This window comes from Castor canadensis, chromosome 13 (genome assembly GCF_047511655.1).
Source record: "Castor canadensis chromosome 13, mCasCan1.hap1v2, whole genome shotgun sequence".
NCBI lineage: Eukaryota > Metazoa > Chordata > Mammalia > Rodentia > Castoridae > Castor > Castor canadensis.
In genome coordinates this window covers 31528251-31545537 of record NC_133398.1, presented here as the reverse complement: position 1 = coordinate 31545537, position 17287 = coordinate 31528251, and the positions used below count along the sequence as shown (strand labels likewise).

At 37.4% G+C, this 17287-nt stretch overlaps 1 long non-coding RNA gene across 3 annotated transcripts in view; it reads left to right on the top strand.

The window, feature by feature from the left end:
* Positions 1-17287, top strand: part of LOC141415634 (uncharacterized) — a 252886-nt gene that overhangs the window by 78186 nt on the left and 157413 nt on the right. For all 3 annotated transcript variants that reach the window (XR_012440624.1, XR_012440626.1, XR_012440625.1), the window contains exons 5-6: positions 8754-8927; positions 11030-11255. This is a non-coding gene — a long non-coding RNA (uncharacterized lncRNA). The remainder of the gene's footprint in view (positions 1-8753; positions 8928-11029; positions 11256-17287) is intronic.

The following is a 17287-nucleotide window of genomic DNA, read 5'->3' as shown; positions in this document are numbered from 1 at the left end:
AGTAGAGCAGACTTACTTTCTTGTCATCCACCAAAATATTACGATAGCTGCTTTTGGTTTTAATAACTCAGCTGTTGATTAAACAGAAAAGAAAGAAAAATAAAAAGTATTACATGTGAAGAAGACATAATATTTATGAAAACTTAAGAAATTCTTGTAGAGGGTTTTCCAAGATGGTGATTAGAGGGAGGAAGCAGATAGTGTGTGTTCCTTAAAGTAAAAATTTTCCTGAGATGCTGGACACATACTGGATAGGAAAAACCACAAAGATGAGGCAAAACTTAGACACCTCCACACCCCCAGCCTGCATATATCTCCCCCACATCACGGAATATGGAGAAACCAGGAGGGCTCTTGCGCCACCAGGCACCGGCTCCTAACCCCCTTGGCAGAACCACAGGTGAGCAATAAAGCAGCATGCAGTTCTCCCACAGCCACCCCTGGGAAAATCAGCATAACCCCCTGGATAGACTGACCCCCACCCTGCAAAAAAACCCAAACTGAATAATAAACAAGCAAAAGAAAAAAAGGACATGTAGCAAAAAGGGCAGGGTGCCCTGAGCTCCAGAGTAAGGGGGGGGCACTTCCCCATGTGGCATGCCCCACTGGAGAGTGGGGGCAGGGCACTTCCCCAAGTGAACTGTAAATAAACAAGCCTGCCAGAGAAAGCAGGTGTGGCATAACCACCCCCACTGTGGAGAGGGGAAGAGTGGGGGAGGGCACTTCCCCAAGCAAACTGTAAATAAACAAAGACTACAACTGCAACAGGCTGGTAGGGCCATGCACTGGAGAAAAGAAAAGGGGCAGGCGTCCAGAAGAACCTTAAATAAACAAAGCCAGCTGGACTAGGTGAGTGTGATGACTCATCCCTGAGAACTGTAATAAATAAAGCCTGCACCAGCAGCCAGCTGACAGTAGGTGCCAGGTGAGCTGCACCCTCAAGCAGAGCAGATAAAGGTTCACCAAGAAGTCTCCAGATCCGATCACTTGTCAAGATAACCACAGGCTACCGATTAAATGCCACCACCAACACCGGATGCTGAGGGAACAACAGCACAACTATTAAGATGGAAACAGCATGGTTTCTGGACCTGAAACTTATTTTTTTATAGTTTCAGATACCTTTTCTATTTTTTTTTTCCTTTGATGCGGCAACGACAGAACTACTACTCAAACACCAACTGGATGTGGAAGAAGTAACACCAGAAACAGAACTACTAAGACTGAAACTATTGCAATTGAACCGGGGATTTGTTTTTTTTCCTCTTTCTCTGTCTCTCTTAATGCCTGTTTAGCTCACTGCTGATTAGTACACTATGTCTCCTTGTTTATTTCTTTGGCTCTGTATCTTTTTTTCCTTCTCCTTTCTTTTTTCCTTACTTTCTTTGCTTTCTTTCTCCTTTTACCCTTCCACTCTAGATACCATAATTTTTATTATCACTAGCTAGACAATACTAAATTGCACACAGTACAAGGACAGTAACAGCAGCAAGTGGAATGATGGGAAGACGGAAAAAAACATGGAAACCATTTTCCCCCCAATAATAAATTAGTACAGGAACCAGAGAGAAATGAAAAAAATAGAAGCCTAGATCTAGACTCCAATGAAACAAAGACAAACTATGACAAAGAATCCAACAAGCCCACAAGAACAATCTGAAAGAAGAAATCCTGTAAGTAATCAATGAGAACTTTATGGAGATGATGCTGGATATGGTCAATCAAAATGTACAGGAGAAATACCAGGACAACAAAAATAGAGAATTTGAGAAAGCACAAGAACAATTAAAAGAAACTGTAGAAGCACTGTATAAATACCAAAGTGAAACAAAAAACACCATAAAAAGGGAGATAAGTGAACTCAGGATGAGAATAGACAATATTAAAGAGGAAGTGACCCAGGATATGGAAATCCTCAGTAAAAAGAACAAAACAGAAATGCAAAAGAAAATGGAAGGCCACTCCAGCAGACTAGAACAAGCAGAAGACAGAACCTCAAAACTTGAAGATGAAATGGTAATTAAAGAAAAACTGAAGAACTACTAGTTAGACAACTCAAGACCTATGAAAGGAACATGCAAGAATTCAATGACTCCACCAAAAGACCAAACCTGAGAATCATGGACATTGAAGAAGGAGAAGAAGTACAAACAAAAGAAATTTGTAATATATTTAACAAAAGAATAACAGGAAATTTCCCAAATGTAGAGAAAACTATACCCATTCAGGTACAGGAAGCCTCCAAGACACCAAACAGACTTGACCAAAATAGAACTACCCCATGACATATTATCATTAAAACAACAAGCAGAGTATAGAGAAAGAATATTGAAGGCTGTAACAGAGAAAAAACAAGTAACTTACAATGGTAAACCCATCAAAATCACAGCTGATTTTTCAACAGAAACCTTAAAAGCAAGAAGAGCATGGAGTGAAGTCTTCTGGGCACTGAATGAAAATAACTTCAACCCTAGGATACTCTACCCAGCAAAACTATCATTCAAAATAGATGGAGCAATAAAAATGTACCATGATAAGCAGAAACTAAAACAATATATGACCACAAAGCCACCCCTACAAAAATTTCTCCAAGGAATTCTGCACACAGAAAGTGAAAGCCAACATAACCATGAAAGGACAGGCAGTACCACATCACAGGAGAATAAAAGGCAAGAGAGTAGAGAGTAACATTGGTTTAGGTACACACAATCAAACCCTTAAACAACTGAGACAACTAAATGATAGGAATCACCACATACCTATCAATACTAACACTGAATATTAGCAGACTTAATTCTCCCATCAAAATACACAGTTTGACAAACTGGATTAAAAAGGAAGATTCAGCAATTTTTTGCTGACAGAAGACCCATCTCATCAACAGAAACAAGCTTAGGCTTAGGGTGAAAGACTGGAAGATTTACCAAGCCAATGGTCCCTGAAAACAGGCAGGAGTTGCAATACTTACCTCAGACAAAGTACACTTCAAACCTACACTGACAAAACAGACAAAGAAGGACATTACATACTAATAAAAGGGGAAATACATCGAAAGGAAGTAACAGTTATCAACCTATATGCAACCAACATCAATGCACCCAATATCATCAAACATAACCTGAAGGACCTAAAAACATATGTAAACTCCAACACAGTGGTAGTAGGAGACTTTAATACCTGCCTATCACCAATAGGTCATCAAAACAAAAAAATCAATAAAGAAATCCTAGACCTAAAACATACCATAGAGCAAATGGACCTAGTTGATGTCTTCAGAACATATCATCCAACTTCTACACAATATACATTCTTCTCAGCAGCCCATGGAACCTTCTCCAAAATTGATCATATCCTAGGGCACAAAGCAAGCCTCAGCAAATATAAGAAAATAGAAATAATACCATGCATTTTATCTGATCATAATGCATTAAAACTAGAACTCAACAACAAAAATAATAACAAAAAACATGCAAGCAGCTGGGAACTGAACAGCATATTGCTTCAATGACAAATGGGTCATTGATGAAATAAAAGAGGAAATTAAAAGTTTCCTGGAAGCTAATGAAAATGAAAACACGACCTACCAGAACCTATGGGACACAGAAAATGGAGTCCTGAGAGGAAAGTTTATAGCCATGAGTACATGTATTAAAAAGACAGATCTCAAATCAGTAACCTAATGTTATATCTCAAACTCATAGAAAAACAAGAACAAGCAAATCCCAAAAGAAACAGAAGGAGAGAAATAATAAAAATAAGAGCTGAAATCAATGAAATAGAAACAAAAAAAATACAAAGAATTAATGAAACAAAAAGTTGGTTCTTTGAAAAAATAAACAAGATCAACTGACCCCTGGAAAACCTGAATAAAATGAGGAGAGAAAAAATCCAAATCAGTAAAATCAGAAATGCAAAAGGGGAGATAACAGTAAACATCAGGGAAATCCAGGAAATCATCAGAGACTACTTTGAGAACCTATATTCTTATAAGTATGAAAATCTTGAAGAAATGGACAGTTTCTAGATACTTATGATCATCCAAAACTGAACCAATGACCTGAGTAGATCTATAATACAAAATTCCCAAAGGAATGTGACACAGTTTACTACAGAGGCACCTGCACACCCATGTCTATTGCAGCACTATTCACAATAGCTAAGTTATGGAAACAGCCAAGATGCCCCACTACTGACAAATGGATTAAGAAAATATGGTATTTATACACAATGGAATTTTACTCAGCCAAGAAGAAGAATGAAATCTTATCATTTGGAAGTAAATGGATGGTACTGGAGAACATCATCCTGAGCGAGGTTAGCCAGGCCTGGAGGACCAAAAATCGTATGCTCTCCCTCACATGCAGACTTTAGAGCAAGGGCAAACACAACAAAGGGATAGGACTTTGACTACATGATAAAGCAAGTGCACACAAAGGAGATATGAGGATAGGTAGGTAACCACCCCCCCCCAAAAAAAAAAAACAAGATAGCATTTGATGTCTTCAATGCAAAGGAACTAACGCAGAAACTTTAAAGCAGCAGAGGCTAACAGAAGGGGACTAGGAACTATAGAAAAGGTTAGTTTGAGAAGAATCAATTTAGAAAATAACACATATGTACATGGAAGCAAAACTAGTACCCAACCCCTGGTCCTTCCTCCTTATTAATGTTTATACTCTCTCTTCAACAAAATTAGAGATAAGGGCAAAACAGTATCTGCTTGGAAGTGAGGAGGTGGGGACTAGACGGAGGGGGTTGTGGGAAAGGAAGGGGGAGGAAGGAGGGAGTAATGACTCAATCATTGTATGCACATATGAATAAAGGAAATAAAAAAAAGTAATTCTTGTAGGCATAGTCTTCATCCAGAGATGGTACCTAATGATCCAGGTGAGCACCTGATATTACTATCAGCACCTCCACCTCTCTGTCACAATTGTTTGGCCAACTCCTCCCTCAATGGTAACAAAATACAAGGGTAGAAACTATTATTGCTCATGTGATCAAATGAATGTTGTAATTAATCGATTATCATGATGGCAAATTTTAGATATCAACCTGACTGAGTTAAAGGAGACACAGAGAACTGGTAAAAATATTATCTAGGAGTATGTCCTGAGGACATTTCTAGAAGAGTCTAACATTCAATCAGTAGACTGTAAAGAAGATTGGCATTCACTTAAGTGTATGTGGTGGGGGTGGGGGGAGGGGGGAATCATCAAGTACATTGAGGATCCAGATAGACTAAAAAGAAGGAAGGACAAATTTTCTCTTTCTTGAGGTGGTGAAACATCATCTTTTCCTACTGTTGGACCTCAGAACTCCATGTGCACATGCTTTTAGATTCCAGTACTATCATCAATTAGCACCTCTGCCCTCAGTTTTTCAGTTTCCCAGTTTTTCAGCTACAAACTGAATTATACCACCTACTTCCCTGATTATTCTACAAGCAGACAGCACATATGAATGGTTAGACTATTTATTGTCCATAATCACATGGGATAATTCTCATAATAACTATTCTTTTATATATCCCTTTATATAATATTGGTTCTATTTCTCTGGAGAATCATGACTAATACAATTGGTATCTTGTTCTTCAGATCTAGGCAGTCAAAGATATTCTTTTCCATGTTCTGATTTATTGATGTTCTTTTTTTCCTATTTCTGGAGCTAGACTTCAGGTGCATGACTTTTGTTTTGAATAGATAGAGTAGTAGAAAAACCATGAAACCCTGGGTTGGAAACTATGGGAAAAATTTTTTGGAACATCTTTTGGCATCTATGAGCCAAAATGTCAAGTTTATAATTTCCTGCTGATCTCCCTTTCTGTCTCCTCAAGACATTCAAAAAATATTACATAATGATGGTAGAGCTCTAAGTTGCTTATTTTTGTAGAACCAAACTCCTTGAGTTCTATGGCCCACATTAAAATGAAATATTGAACATTTTCTTGACTATCAGATATTCATACTTCATCCCACTAGGCTTGAGCTAATCTATATCATTCATCATTAATTTATGAAGATGCAACTTTTGTTAATCTTCAGCAATGAATATCATTTAAGACTAATTTAGTATTTTATTACTAATAAGGGTAAACTGTCTTCACAAGATCTGTGCAACCGTGACTTTATAAAAAAATCACAGAAATTATATAGTAGCATTTGAAGTATTAAAACATTCTTTTTCTATTGTTTCCCTCTAAGCAGTTAAAATGGAAACTAGAGACTTAAAATGATATTGCCAAGGTGGATCAAATAGTGGATGATTTTTCATAGTATTAAATAACGATGAAAATTAGCATAGAGAATAAATTAATGCATGATGAAAAGGAGAAAAAGTAATGATGAACTCAACTGTATGGTTTTCCAAAATCCATAGAGAGAAAGGTTAATGAATCCCAATGGTAGAAGGTTAGCAGTCATATTATCCAAACACTTACTGTGCTGAGAGAAAACCTTGACAAGAGAGTTTATAACAGTTTTCCTAAGGCTTATTGGTGGCATTTAGGGATGAAGCACACATTTCTTCTAACTTTCAATCTGAAAAAATTTTATTAAACTATACTGATTGTAATCATTACCCTCTGAAGTTTTGGGCATCATTTTCAACTTCATCATTATTACATAACAGTTCTGGTGGCAGCAAGTTGTAATCATTTAAAAATATATTTTGTCATTATACATTTAAAAATTCTTCCAGGAAATCTCTTTGTTACAATTTACAAAAAGTTGAAGGAAAACGTACTAGCTTTATGATTTTGTTCATGTTATTCCACAGTGAGATGGCTCCTGCTGGTGCATTTCATGCCAGTGTTGCTGTAGAGAGAGGGAGGTTTTTATTTTCACATTGCACACTGGAAAAGATTCTTCTTGGTGGTTATTACACTGTCTGTTTTCAGCAACTGACATTGATTGAGACTAACTGAACTCAAAATTCTAGTGTATAACAGCCTATTGTTAAAAAATAATCTACTATTGAATTCAACAATAACTCAAAATTTTGTGTAGTAGTTTGTTTCACCTGTCACTATCAATGTTTCCACACCTGTACCAATTCAGCCAATGTCATTCTTTGCCAGAAGGATATAGCATTATCTGCAAATGTTACTGCACAATGTCTAAGAAATACACCTATTTATGGGTGATGTGGAGAATTCTTCACATTGATAACCACTTAATTGTTGTTTTAATGGTGAAGTTAGCCTTGACTACAGATTGGATCCTTCTGATATACTTATGTATGAGAAGGACAAGTTCTCTTTTTCAAGGATTTGGAGGTACCAAGATACTTTGACTTGGCTTTAAGTTGTCCCAAAATGAAGATTTAAAACTCAAGATTAAATAATTTGTTTCTACCAAAATCTAAAATTGAAGAGCAAATCTTTCAGCACTGTAGAGTTTTTCCATTACTTTTCTCTACAGAAAGTGTTGTTAATGGGAACTAAACAACGTGCATCACCTCATGTTTTCCTTTAAAACTAACACCACTAAAAGAGAATGACATGTTCAGAGTTTTCATAGAAAATTATTACATTACCTTCTTGTTCCCTTCTTCCATTTCCTGATCATGACTCAGACACAGTAAAAGGGGTAACATAACTTAGCCATAAACAAAAATATTAGGCAAAACTTCACATTTCTTTAAATCTTCACCTCTTCTAGGCATTATAAAGTTATTGAATAGCAAAGCTATTGAGTATAGAGGGTGACATTAACTATCACTCAGAGCAAAGCAAAAAAAATTGAATTTGATTTTTGTAATTGAAAAGTGAGTACTTCATTGAAACCACCACTTGTGATGGTTATTACTCTGGATAAAAGAACTAGTTTACTGATTTGCTCTTGGCAGTTCTCCACAGCTGATTTTAATCTCTTGAGTCAGAGTAAATAAATATAAGGGAAATAGTCATATATATTAGCTTGTATTAATATTTTGAGCATAAATATAAACATATTCTTTTGTTCTTTCCTTATGTAAGCACATCTCTTACATTTTACTTAATTCAAGGTCAATTTTCATTTCTTTTAATTTTCACTTATCTGCAGGAAACTTTATCGAGCTGACATTGTGTTCTTTTACTTTTATCCGTCAAGTGGCATGCCTACTTCTTGCATAATACCGTGTCAGGCACTCATCATACACTGATGTGAAACATGGGGGTTCAGTCTTGCAGAAGGTGGCAGCTTAGGCAGAGCAGCAAAGAATGCACATGCAAGGGTTCAATAGCAATTTGATAATGCAAAACAAGAGATTAGCATGAGTTAATTAGGCTTAAAATTTATCCAGTTTATAAAAAGGTAAGTAATCCAACATTCTGATTTTTGTTTGTGGGATTCCTAGTTATCATAGTAACATGAAACGATTCTATCTTTCCAGAGACAATAAATTCAACTTCTGTGAAGGGAAGCAAACAGGCCACAAATGTTTAGAGGAAAGAACATATTTGGAGTCAGAAGATCTGAGTTTCTGGCAAATTCCCATGGCTGATTCACTTGGAGGAAATTAGCCTCTTGGAGTCTTGATTTTCTCACCTGTAAAATAATGAAAATAATAACCCCTACTTGCCTTAGTTTGTTTGCATTAATGACTATAATTAATTTTATCTCTATAGCAATATCTTTACCTTCACCCTTTGGGGTTAACCGGGTGATTTGCTTTGAGCAATGGGAAAGTAGCAAATCTGAGGCAATCTAAGACTTGAAAAAGTGTGTCTGCTCTTTACTTTGCTCCTCCCTTTGTCACGAAAACAGGCCCAGACCAGGGGATGAGGCACGTAGAATGGAGTCAAGACCATAGAAATGTGAAATAACCTAGTTGAGGAAATTGAACCTGCCCACTGACCTGCATCTGATCACAGATGCATGAATTAACTCTGCTGAGCTCAGCTGGATAGTGCAACTGATGCTACCAACTCATAAGCAAAGGTGAACAAATACTGTTTTATGCTCCCGAGGTTTTTAATGCTACTCTCTTGTGCAGCAATAGCTAATGATAAAATAATTCATTGTTACTGTGGGAATTAAGACAATGTATGTGAGTGCATTTTACAAATTATGAAATAATATACAAACATGAGTTTACAACCAGCAAAACCCCTTGTTCCTTCCTATTATTGCTTATACTCTCTCTACAACAAAATTAGAGATAAGGGCAAAATAGTTTCTGCTGGGTATTGAGGGGGGGGAGCGGGAGGGGGCGGAGTGGGTGGTAAGGGAGGGGGCGGGGGCAGGGGGGAGAAATGAACCAAGCCTTGTATGCACATATGAATAATAAAAGAAAAATGAAAAAAAAAAAAACAACAAACAAACATGAGTTTAAAAATCCTTAGCCAGGTGTGGTAGTTCACACCTGTAATCCTAGCTACTTAAGGAGGCAGAGATCAGGAAGATTGTAGTTTGAGGCCAGCTGGGGCAAAAAGTTTGTGAGCCTGCATCTCAACCAATATAAACTGGGCATGGTGCAATGCACCTGTCACAATAGCTACACAGGAAGCATAAAAAGGAGGATCACAGTCCAGGCATAAACATGAATTCATACCTCAAACAATAACCAAAGCAAAAGATACAGGACATGGCTCAAGTGGTAGAGCACCTTCCTAGGAAGCTAAGGACCTGAGTTCAAACCCCATGCTGCCATAAAACAAATCCTTAAGATCAATGGCTGATTGCATATAAGCAGTCACGAGATGTAGATTTTAGTCATTTCTAGCATCCATTAAAGTATTCAAATTATTCAATTTTTTTTAAGACTGATATACATATATATTGATACGTACATATATAGGGATTGACCTGTTGGTCTAAGTGGCTTAGTACTTACAAATGATTACCAAATAAATAAATAAATGGAATTATAGAGAAAAAAAGCAATGCTAAAAACTAGGTATGGGAAAGGTCACCAGATTGTGTTCAGTTCAATCATTTAAGTACAAACTAATTTCATTAGCAAGCAATCAAAATTTTTTCCTTAGCAAGTTATTAATAGTTTGGCTTGACCAAAGCCAAAGTTGAGAAAAATTCATGAAGAAAATTATACATATAACTTTAATTTATGGAATATTTTTACATTGCTGAAATACAAAAAAAAAGATGCTGCCAACATAAATAAAAAACTAATCTTGGATTTCTGAGTAGACTTTGTTCTGAAAGTTAATTTTTAAAGTAAGCCTTTCAAATTTTGAAACATATTTTCCCAATAGCAGTGATGATAATTTCTGAGAATATCTTAAAAAACATATTTAAGAACAAAAATATAATGAATATTTTCTGAACCTTATGTGGGCTTGGTTCTGTTCTAGGTCATCAAGTTGTACAAGTGAACAGAACAGAATAAGCCATGTCTTCATGGAGCTTACATTTTATTGGCAGAGGACAAAAATTAGCAAGACACATATGTAAATAGGAAGCATGGTATCTGGCAATAAGTGTTGTGAAGAAAAACAAATCAGGGAAGGGGCATACAGTGTATTGGTGGGTTTTGATTTTAACTAAGTATTTTTCACTTCAGTACCCGGAGGGCCAGCAGCTGGGAGCAGAGACACCAAAAGAGCAATGTTTTGAAGGACTATTTCTGGTAGTCTGACATTTCATCTCCTTTATTCACCCTTCATAAGGCTATAGTTTGCACCCTGGATTTGGTGAGATTAAAAAATAGAGATGAGATGGGAATGTGTGAGGAGGGCACAAAGCCATGCACAAGCTTGTGGAGGGAGAAGTGGAAGAAAGATGAGAGGGAAATACAAAGCAATGGCTACACATCCACTTCCTGACAGAACTGGTCACATTAGGATAAATGATAGGAAACAGTACTTGGAATTTTCTGCCATGTAATGTACTTGGTGTCTCAATGCTGTTCCCTCCTTTCAGAACTTACGTTAGTGGAAGGTAAGAAATATGTATGTGCTGGGAGAGAAAAAGAGAGGTTTACAGTGAGAATATTATCTCATAAGAGGTGACATAACCTTTTGTAGCTGGTGCCAAAATGTAATGTCTTAGAACAGCAATTTTATTTGCTCCTGATTTTGTAGGTCAAGAGTTAAGTTCCTGCAGGGCCAGAAGATCCATTTACAAGATGGCTTGCTCACAGGGCTACAAGTTGGTGCTGACTGTTACCTGAGAACTCAGCAGAACTTCAGCCTGGGCCCTCAATACCTTACTATATGTTTTTCCCTATGTGGTGGCTTGGGTTTATTCACAGCACCACCCCTTTTCAAGAGGAGCTGTCTGTTTCATAAGACCTCGGCCTACAAACAGGTAGAGTATCTGCAGTGTTCTGTTCCCTGAAACAGTTACAAAGCACATAAAAGAAATCAAGGAGCAAGATCATAGACCCTCATGTCTCCATGGTTAAAGCAACAAATCAAAATGTTGAATGGAAAAAAAATGTGGCATTTCTATGAGATTGTCAAGAATTTTTTAATTTTAAGACTTTGGTTTAAAATATCTAACACAATGCCTTAGGTTGTCACTGATAAAATTAATTTATCGAGTTGAAAAGTGATTTTATTTTGCTCAATATATTGGGGTAAGTATGAAAGATATTTCCCCAAATTGAGAGAGAATAAATTATTTGGGATCTTCCTTATGTCAATTGTTTTTACTCTAAGCAGTCCATGCTACTTCCCCAAAGCCATTTTCTGTTCATTGCAGACATGCTTGGCTGACCAACTAGCACTAGCTGTAAAAATCAGAGGAGGAGAAATTGCTTTAGTAGATTCAAAGTCAGGAAAGAATGTTTCCTTCATTGTGAGAGACAAAGCTGCAGGTGCTGAGTGATGCTGCTTGTGGACAACCCCGAGCAAATCTCATAGCCCAGAAAGACACGACAAGCTTAAGGCCAGGCTCCAGGGTAGAATTGTCGGAAGAATTTTAAAAGTGAGTCATGCAATGTTGATTTTAACTCAGTGTTGTGCTTAGGTATGGAAGAAATCATTTGTCATTCCTTCATTGATACATGGTGCTCAGGGCCAAGTTGGAATATAGCCTTAGAAGGCTCATGGAACACCTGTAATTTATCTTAGTCTATATTGGTTAATGCAATTCTGAGAAGGGGTTTCAGAGATTAAAATTTTGTGTTTTGAAAAACAGAGGTTGATAAACATGTCTGAAACTGATAGCTCATGATTGTCTAGAGATGGAGTTCTGTATTCCCTACAGAGTGTGGTAATTCTTCCTTTATCCCGAGGAAGGTCAGGAATAATTTTCAGAGTGTAGTAAGTCCTCAAATGGGTTCTCAGATTTCTGGACAAAATCAGGAAAGTCCTGTCCCTGCAAGCTTAAAGAACATTTGCACTTTAAAAACATTTTCCTAACTGTATCAGAAGTTACCATGATGAAAATGGAAGCTGGGAAGTAGACACTTCTTTTGTTTTTTCATAAATGATTCTTTTCTTTTCCCACCAGCAAGGCAATTTAGTGGTTGAAGTTGGTTCATCTCAGAGGTATGGTAAAAAAAAAAAAAAAAAAGTGTTAATCATGAGGCTTGCAATAAGTAGTGTCTTTGAGATCTTGGAATGTTAACCTTAGGAGAATATGGAACCTGAAAAGGGGCAGAGAGGAGAAGCACTGACACCTTACTTTAACCGTTTAGGTTCCTTCAGTCTTTCTGGATTCCTTCGTCACCTGTGGTCTTCCTTACTGACTGATGTGTTATTTTCTTGCCTTGATTTTGCTTGCAAGCTACACTACCCCTTTGCCAGTTGGCCTTTCTCTGACATTATTATTATGAGTAACAAGACAGAAATTAGGAGGCTGAGGGAGGCAAAGGGACTTGCAGCTCTACTTTGTTTCCTGATCCTGTCAGGGACACTCGCAATGGCATGTCACTCTGAAGGCAGCCACGGACTCCAGTAGCAGCAGGTGGCTCCACTTCCAATTTCCTTTTTCATGTTCCTTGTGCCTGCCTCACTATCTTCCAGTAGACTGCAGTAGCCAGACGTTGCTTGATCTCAGAGGTCTGGTCCTAGCTCTGCAGGGCCAGTTACCCTTTTAGGAGGGGATAATGTACAGTTCCTCAGGACCTTCCTTCAAACGTCTAAGTGCTTAGGACCCTAGGGTAATAACTACTTCTTGTGTTTACTGTTTCTATGGTCCCCGACAGCTTACTTTTTGCCTTTTACTACTTTTGTTCTATTCATTAATTCTATATATTAAAACTTTAAAAATCACTCATGTGCATGACTGTGGCTGACTCATCTATTTGGCAGAAATGTTTTTGGTGGGCCCCAGTGCTACAGTGATTTTGCCATAGAGATGGCAAAACCTAGAAGATTTCCTGTTATTCCCACACTGAGGCACAGTGATTTACCTTACTTTGTTTTGCTTTCTGCTGTTTCACTTACTGGGACTCAGGTGTGATCTGAAAATATTATTTGTCTTGACTCTTTCAAGAGAGAGAGAGAGAAAGTCACAATCACATAAATTTTATTACAGTATATTGTGATAATTGTTCTGTTTTATTAATGTTATTAATTTGTTTTTGTGCCTATTATAAAGTAAATTTTATCATAAATATATAAGGTGTAGTAAAAAACATAGTATGTGTAGGGTTCAGTACTAGCTGCTGTTTCAGGTAACCACAAGGGTTTTTGGAATATATGCTGTGATGACAACGGGAGTCCATAGTTACTAAAACCCACACACTGTGAGTTGTTAACACTGTAACATTTTTAAATTAAAAAGTTAATACCATGTATTAATCGTATACAGGGGTTTCATTGTGATATTTCCATATAAGCAGACAGTGTTCTTTGATCATATTTTCCTTCTTTATTATTCTCTTATTGCTCCTCCCATCTTCTCCTCTTTTTAAAAAAATTATTTTTTTAATTTTTTTAAAGATTTTTTTGTAAATAATTTTTTTTATTTATTTTATTTTATTATTCATCTGTGCATACAAGGCTTGGCTCATTTCTCCCCCCTGCCCCACCCCCTCCCTTACCACCCACTCCGCCCCCTCCCTCTCCCCCCCACCCCCTCAATACCCAGCAGAAACTATTTTGCCCTTATTTCTAATTTTGTTGTAGAGAGAGTATAAGCAATAATAGGAAGGAACAAGGGTTTTTGCTGGTTGAGATAAGGACAGCTATACAGGGAGTTGACTCACATTAATTTCCTGTGCATGTGTGTTACCTTCTAGGTTAATTCTTTTTGATCTAACCTTTTCTCTAGTTCCTGGTCCCCTTTTCCTATTGGCCTCAGTTGCTTTTAAGGTATCTGCTTTAGTTTCTCTGCATTAAGGGCAACAAATGCTAGCTAGTTTTTTAGGTGTCTTAACTATCCTCACCCCTCACTTGTGTGCTCTCGCTTTTATCATGTGCTCAAAGTCCAATCCCCTTGCTATGTTTGCCCTTGATCTAATGTCCACATATGAGGGAGAACATACGATTTTTGGTCTTTTGGGCCAAGCTAACCTCACTCAGAATGATGTTCTCCAATTCCATCCATTTACCAGCAAATGGATGTTCTTGATGGTAGTTACTCTAACAGGAGTGAGGTGAATCTTAGTGTGGTTCCCCCCCACCAGTGGATTCTAATTTATTTGTTCCTTCAACAAGAGTAAGACTTTTTTATTATTATTATTCATTTATTCACATGTGCGTATATTGTTTGGGTCATTTCTTCCCCCTGCCTTCCTCCCCCATCCTCTCCCCTCCTCCCCCACTCACTTCCAGGCAGAACCTGTTCTGCCCTTATCTCTAATTTTGTTGAAGAGAAGACATAAGCATAATAAGGAAGACAAAGAGTTTTTGCTAGTTGAGTTAAGGATAGCTATACAGAAAGATTCCTAGCATTGCTTCCATGTACAAATGTGTTACAACCCAAGTTGATTCATCTCTAACTGATCTTTACACTGGTTCCTGATCCCCTTCTCATGTTAACCTCTGTCACTTTAAGGTTTCTGTATTAGTTCCTCTGGAGTGGGGACATCAAATGCTTTCATGTTTTGGATTTTCTACCTATTCCCACACCTCCCATATATGCTCTCCCCTTGTCATGTGATCCAAGTCCAACTACATTGCTGCATTTGCCCTAGATCTAAAGTCCGCATATGAGGGAGAACATATGATTTTTGGTCTTCTGAGCCTGGCTAACCTTGCTCTGAATGATGTTCTTCAGTTCCATCCATTCACCTGCAAATGATAAGATTTCATTCTTCTTCATGGCTGAGTAAAATTTCATTGTGTATAAATACCACATTTTCTTAATCCATTCATCAATAGTAGGGCATTTTGGTTGTTTCCATAACTTGGCTATTGTGAATAGTGCTGCAATAAACATGGGTGTGCAGGTGCCTCTGGAGCAATCTGTGTTGCATTCCTTTGGGTATATTCCCAGGAGTGAGATTGCTGGATCATATGGCAGATCTATGTTTAGATTTTTAAGAGGCCTCCAATTTTTTTTTCAGAGTGGTTGCACTAGCTTATACTTCCACCAGCAGTGTACAAGGGTTCCTTTTTCCCCACCTCCTCACCAACACATGTTGTTGGTGGTGTTTTTGATAATGGCTATTCTAACAGGGGTGAGGTGAAATATTAGTGTGGTTTTGATTTGCATTTCCTTTATGGTTAGAGATGGTGAGCATTTTTTCATGTGTTTTTTAGCCATTCAACTTTCTTCTTTTGAGAAAGTTCTGTTTAGTTCACTTGCCCATTTCTTAATTGGTTCATTGATTTTAGGAGAGTTTAGTTTCTTAAGTTTCCTGTATATTCTGGTTATCAGTCCTTTGATGTATAGCTGGCAAATATTTTCTCCCACTCTGTGGGTGGTCTCTTCAGTTTAGAGACCATTTCTTTTGTTGTGCAGAAGCTTTTTAATTTTATGAAGTCCCATTTGTCCATCCTTTCTCTTAGTTGCTGAGCTGCTGGGAAGTCCTTGCCTGTACCTATTAGTTCCAGAGTGTTTCCTGCTCCTTCCTGTGGTAACTTCAGAGTTTCAGGTCTGATATTTAGGTCCTTGATCCATTTTGAATAGATACTAGTACAGGGTGATAGACATGGATCTAGTTTCAGTTTCTTGCAGACGGATAACCACTTTTCCCAGCAACATTTGTTGAAGAGGCTGTCTTTTCTCCATCGTATATTTTTGGCAACTTCATCAAAAATGAGGTGGGTATAGTTGTGTGGATTCATATTCAGGTCCTCTATTCTGTTCCACTGGTCTTCATGTCTGTTTTTGTGCCAGTACCATGCTGTTTTTATTGCTATTGCTTTATAATATAGCTTGAAGTCAGGTATTGTGATACCTCCTTGTTCTTTTTGTTGAGTATTGCCTTGGCTATTCCCAGTCTCTTGTGTTTCCAAATGAACTTTAGTGTAGATTTTTCAATCTCTTTGATGAATGTCATTGGGATTTTGATGGGAATTGTATTAAACATGTAGATTGCTTTTGGTAGTATAGCCATTTTTGCTATGTTGATTCTACCAACCCATGAGCATGGGAGATCTTTCCATCTTCTGCAGTCTTCCTCGATCTCTGTCTTCAGGAGTTTGTAATTCTTCTTGTAGAGGTCATTCACATCTTTTGTTAAGTTTATTCCTAGGTATTTGATTTTTTTTTGAGGCTATTATAAATGGAATTATTGCCATATATTCCTTCTCAGTTTGTTTGTTGTTGGTGTATAGAAAAGCTCCAAAAAACTCTACCCAAAAACTCTTAGATACCATTAACAACTATAGCAAGGTGGCAAGATACAAAATCAACTTACAAGAATCATTAGCTTTTCTTAGTGTGTTTTTGATTTGCATTTCCTTTTTGGCCAGGGATGATGAACATTTTTTTCATGTATTTTTTAGCTGTTTGGATTTCTTCCTTTGAAAAACTTCTGTTCAGTTCAGTTGCCCATTTCTTTATTGGTCATTGATCTTGGAGAGAGTTTAGTTTTTTGAGTTTCCTGTATATTGGCTGGTAATCAGCCCTTTGTCTCATGGATAGCTAGCAAAGATTTTCTCCCATTCTGTGGATGGTCTCTTCAGTTTAGACACCATTTCTTTTGTTGTGCAGAAGCTTTTTAATTTCATGTAGTCCCATTTGCTCATCCTTTCCCTTAGTTGCTGAGCCACTTGTGTTCTACTGAGGAAATCCTTGCCTATGCTTTCCAGTGTATTCCCTGCTTTTTGTCTGTATTAGCGCCAAGGTTTCAGGTCTGCTATTAAGGTCCCTTTGAGTTGATACTAGTACAGCCTGATAAATATGGATCAAATTTCAGTTTTCTGCAGGCAGATACCCAGTTTTTACAGCAACATTTGTTGAAGAGGCTGTCTTTTCTCCATCAGATGCCTTTGGCA